The sequence below is a fragment of the Mobula hypostoma genome, chromosome 5, assembly GCF_963921235.1.
Source record: "Mobula hypostoma chromosome 5, sMobHyp1.1, whole genome shotgun sequence".
Classification (NCBI taxonomy): Eukaryota; Metazoa; Chordata; class Chondrichthyes; order Myliobatiformes; family Myliobatidae; genus Mobula; species Mobula hypostoma.
The window spans coordinates 100,494,264-100,500,263 of NC_086101.1; positions in this window are offsets into that span (position 1 = coordinate 100,494,264).

Here is a 6,000-nt window from a genome sequence, read left to right on the forward strand (position 1 = left end):
GGTGCAGTCGACGTTTCAGGCCGAGACCCTTCGTCAGGATGTCGATGTCAGGATGTCCTGACAAAGGGTCTCGGCCTGAAACGTCGACTGCACCTCTTCCTATAGATGCTGCCTGGCCTGCTGCGTTCACCAGCAACTTTGATGTGTGTTGCTTGAATTTCCAGCATCTGCAGAATTCCTGTTGTTAGTTACTGAAGATGACACTTTTAAAGTTCTCTGAAGTACGTCATTGAAATATCACCTCTCTAGCATGTTTTATTCATTTATTTAGAAGCTTGTGTTCCCTATAGTTTAACTACTGTCCTTACGTGAACAGTTTCAACCAATGCATCACAAGTTCCTCTGCTTCCACTGTACCCATCAGTGAATTGTATTGACAGAAGTAACAGTAATCATAGTACAACTACTTCCAAGACAGCAAAATTCAGATTTGCCCGCCTAAATTTAAAGTACATCTTGTTAAATCCTTCCTCCTTATTATTGTATTATATTTGCTTTGTAAGCTGCCCCATATCACATACTTCCTAGGTTATACTACCAAAGATGGCTCTTTGTTGGCACTTTTCAGAGTGCCATGTTCCAGTGTGCAGTCTGCAGATCATATGAAAACTATTGCCTATCCTAGATGGGTTAACCAACTACGGAGCACTGTGCATAGAAGCAGGAGACATCACTATCCACTTTCCTACTCCACGGAACATGAGGACACATGGAATATTTGTCTATTCAGTAACTAAACCTGCTGAAGAAGATCATGATTGATCTATTACCTCAAAACCATATTCCTACCCTATTCTTCTACCCCTGATCTCCAGGCATAGAACATAGTACTGAGAACCACAATGTTAATCTACTCCAAGATCAATTGAACCTTTCCCTCCTACATTTTTCTATCATCTATGTGCTTTTCTGAGAGTTTCTGAAGTGTCCCTATTGTATCAGTATCTACCACCACCCCTGGCATCGCATTCCACGCACTCACTACTCTGAGTTATAAACCTTCCTCTCACATCCCCTATACTACCTTCCAGTCGTCTTAAAACTGTGCCATTTTCACCTGGAAACAGTTTCTAGCTATCCACTCAATCTATGCCTCTTATCATCTTGCACTCCTCGATCAAGTCACTTCTTATCCTCCTTCACTCCAATGAGGAAAGCCCTATGACATTCGTTCGTTCCTCATACCACATATTCACTAATTCAGCAGTATCATGGCAAATCTCCTCTGCACCCTTCCTATAATGAGATGACCAGATCTGAAAGTAATCTTCCAGCTGTGATCTAACCCTATCTTGAGGAATGACCAATCTTCAGCAACTCTCTGCACAGGCAGTTCCAAAGATTCACCACACTTGTAATGAAAGCTCTTTCAGTTGTTTCAGTTTTGAGATGGAGATGATAATCCTGGTGATTACATAACTTAAATAATGCGGTCATTTAACTTCACATTATTTTGCATGATCCCTGTGTGTTCGAAAGGTTTAGAAGAAGAAGAGAGAATGAATTTGAATTGTTATTCAACGAAAAGTCATGTAGATTTATAATTGTACAGGAAGGGTTCATATGGTCCATTAAATCCTTCATTCTCTTCCTTCACTTATTTCCCTTTAACCTATTCTCTTTCCCATGTCTGTGAATTCCATACGATTCTCTTTAACAGCTGGGTGCACAGGGGTGTTTTACAGTAACTAGTTAACCTACCAGCACATGCCTTGGGATGTGCGAGGAAAGCAGAACCATGGAGTTACAGGGAAAGCATGCAAGCTCTACACAGACAGAAGTCAGGATTGAACCCTGACTGCCACTGGAACAGCAAGGCACCAGCTCTATCTGCTGCACTCCTGTGACACCTTGTTACCCATCATCTCCAGTCTGAGCTTTTTGAAGCCATCGACCGAAATAGCTTTTTCTCTTTACCCTAACTAAGCACCTACAATGATACATATTGCCACCTGCCCATCTTCTTTGCTCCAAGTTCAAGTTTATTGTTATTCAACCATATACTGACTTACAGTTAAACAAAACATCATTCCTCTGGGTCTAAGGTGCAAAGCAGAGTATATATAATCTCCATATAACCTTACATCTGAAGTGCCTCATCCCTGGAACCATTTCTTGTTTGCACCATTTGTCAGACTTCTGCATTCTGCCCAAGTATTTCTGCCGGAAGAGAAAACCAAAGAACTAATTTTATTTCACTAAATTGTAATTCAAACCTCATCAACAAAAAATATGGCTCATTTACTTTTGTCAAACTTCTGAGTTTCAGAAAGAATCATATAGATCTTCTTGTAGCTCAAATGAATATTCAGAGAAATTGAAAGAAAGTATTTCCTAACAGCTGCTTGTTAATCTTTATTTGATGCAATATTACAAAACAATGTTAATAGGAAAACACAAATAGGCGAATTGAACAGATTGCTCTCATGTGAAAGTATATTTTAAAATAAGTTTAGTACTGCCCTCAGGTGGACATCTGTAGAAGGTTATCTTTTCCACTGCTGTGAATTTTATGAATTTCATTTGTCTTTGTCAAAGATACTAGATGTTGCCATGGCTGATAGCTGGAATTTATTGCCTAATCCTGGTTAAATTAAGAGATGGCTGTGGGCGTTCTTCTGTAACTGTGTGAAGCTTAAGACCATAAAACGTAAGCGTAGAATAAGGCCATTTGGCCCATTGAGTGAGCTCCACTATTCTATCGTTGGTGATCTGTTAATTCTGCCTTGTCCTCATAACCTTTGATGCACTGATTGACCAAGAAACCTGTCAACCTCTGCTTTAAACATACAGTACTCAATGACTTTGCCTCCTCAGCCGTCTGTGGCAATGAATTTTACAGATTCACCATCCTCTGGCTAAAAAATAGCCTTCTCATTTCTTTTCTAAATAGATATCCCCCCCCCCCCAATTCTGAGGTAGTGCCCTCTGGTCCTAGACTTACCCACTATTGGAAACTTCCTCATCACATACACTGTCTCCAGGCCTTTCAATATCTGATAGGGGCAATCAAGACCTAGCAACTGAACTGGACACGTATTGCTCAGATTACTCACTAAACAACGTATTGCTCAGATTACTCACTAAACAAGCCGTGCTCCTTTCCTGAAGAATAACTGTGAAACAGATGGTATTTACAATGTGCAAGGTTTAAAACCATTTCTTTTTAATTATTCACAATTTTTCAAAAGAGGAATCAAATTTTCACAACTTGGTTGTTGAACTTAAATATGAGAAGGCAACAGTTCCCCCAAACTACTTCCATCATTCAATAAAATTACACTTGTGTTTCCCAAGTTCAAGTTCAAGTACAACTTTATTTTCATTCAACCATACACATGAATACGGCTAAACGTAATAGTGTCCTTTTGGGACCAACTTGCTAAGCACAGTACATATATCACATACAACACATAAAATAATATTGAGGCCCTCATTCGGTCGGGGTCAAACATGGATGTTGTTTCCCAGCTGTGTACATGATATGCAAGCCAAGGCTGTATGATGTGGAGAGCAAGTTGTTGCCCCCATAGCAGGTTTCCCCTTTCCACGCTGCTGATAAATCCAAAGAAACAACAGAGGCCGATGCAGTTTGACACTAGCGGCATTGCAGGAACTGCCAGTCAGCGTTGATATCAATGCAGGACTGCCGTAGGGACTCCAGCTCTGGATTCTTCCTCGTGGTTTACTCCTCAAGCCTTCCCCAGGAGTGGGTATGGTTCTAAGGCACTTAAGGTTTGAGATCAGAGTTACCTTCTCTTAGATGAGCTTCCAACATAGAAACATAGAAACATAGAAAATAGGTGCAGGAGTAGGCCATTCGGCCCTTCGAGCCTGCACCGCCATTTATTATGATCATGGCTGATCATCCAACTCAGAACCCAGCCTTCCCTCCATACCCCCTGACCCCTGTAGCCACAAGGGCCATATCTAACTCCCTCTTAAACATAGCCAATGAACTGGCCTCAACAGCTTGCTGTGGCAGAGAATTCCACAGATTCACCACTCTCTGTGTGAAGAAGTTTTTCCTAATCTCGGTCCTAAAAGGCTTCCCCTCTATCCTCAAACTGTGACCCCTCGTTCTGGACCTCCCCAACATCGGGAACAATCTTCCCGCATCTAGCCTGTCCAATCCCTTTAGGATCTTATACGTTTCAATCAGATCCCCCCTCAATCCTCTAAATTCCAACGAGTACAAGCCCAGTTCATCCAGTCTTTCTTCATATGAAAGACCTGCCATCCCAGGAATCAATCTGGTGAACCTTCTTTGTACTCTCTCTATGGCAAAGATGTCTTTCCTCAGATTAGGGGACCAAAACTGCACACAATACTCCAGGTGTGGTCTCACCAAGGCCTTGTACAACTGCAGTAGTACCTCCCTGCTCCTGTACTCGAATCCTCTCGCTATAAATGCCAGCATACCATTTGCCTTTTTCACCGCCTGCTGTACCTGCATGCCCACTTTCAATGACTGGTGTATAATGACACCCAGGTCTCGTTGCACCTCCCCTTTTCCTAATCGGCCACCATTCAGATAATAATCTGTTTTCCTATTTTTGCCACCAAAGTGGATAACTTCACATTTATCCACATTAAATTGCATCTGCCATGAGTTTGCCCACTCACCCAACCTATCCAAGTCACCCTGCATCCTTTTAGTATCCTCCTCACTGCTAACACTGCCACCCAGCTTCGTGTCATCCGCAAACTTGGAGATGCTGCATTTAATTCCCTCATCCAAGTCATTAATATAGATTGTAAACAACTGGGGTCCCAGCACTGAGCCTTGCGGTACCCCACTAGTTACCACCTGCCATTCTGAAAAGGTCCCGTTTATTTCCACTCTTTGCTTCCTGTCTGCTAACCAATTCTCCACCCACACCAAAGCAACTGGTTTTCAGGCCTTTGCCCCTTCCCAGTAGAAAGGATTAGTAGTTCAGCCCCAGGGGGAAGGCCAGGAGCTGGATTGTCAGTGGCTATTTGGGACACATGCCACTTGGAGCGTTTAATAGGTAGTGGGAGCTTATCCCCACTACCACCCCACAGGTATAACAAGCTTAAGGATCCTAAAACAATATTAACATGTTAGTACACAATAATGATGATAATAAAATCCAGGCATGTCTGTACCCAAACTGGGTGCTGCTCTGGTCAGTGTCTGTTCTCCATGTTAGGGGTGGCTGAAATCAAACCCTGGTTGTAGGTATAAAAAGCAAAACCCTCTCATGTTAGAAATGGAGAGTGTCTACGGAATCGTTAATGCGGCCGCTGCCTGGGGATCGCCAGGGCATGCCTGGAGCTAACACTGAGCAGGACAGTAAGCAAATCACTAGTGGTTCACTGCTGAATAGGCAGGCAGGCACCTAGAAACATGATAAAGGTGCAGCCTGTGCTCAAAATAGCCCACCAACACCCCAGGCTGTGACTGTTGCTGATATTTCTCACGTGAGCAGTTCTTGTGCAACTGAGACCACTCAGTTAAGAGAAGAGAGACATGTAAGTGGTCATTGGAAGTAAACACATTCATAATGTGTGTGTACTACAGAGTAATGGAACTTGAGACTGACATGACAGCACACAGGGACAAATTTCATCAACAGTTACACAGCAATATGTATGTCAATTTTCAGAAAGACACAACACTAAACATCAACAGAATAGTCCAAAAGTTCCTAGCAATTGACAAATGAACGTGTCTGGCTATGACCGAACCTCAGGTTTTACCAGCTTGAGCTGAGAAAAGAAAATAATACTAATAATATGGCTACTGGCACTGATATAAACAATGCGTACTAGATGATAGCAGGGTGTTCTGATGTCTCACAGACTTGCGGAAGAAGCTGTTACCTACCCTAACAATCCTTGTTCTTAGACCTTCTTGTACCCCCTGCCTGATGGTAGAGGTTAAATAGAAGATGGGACAGATTTCTCATATAGTTCATGTACTCACATTATCTCATGAATATTTTTGGTTAACCGAGTTGATCCAGACTCATGAGT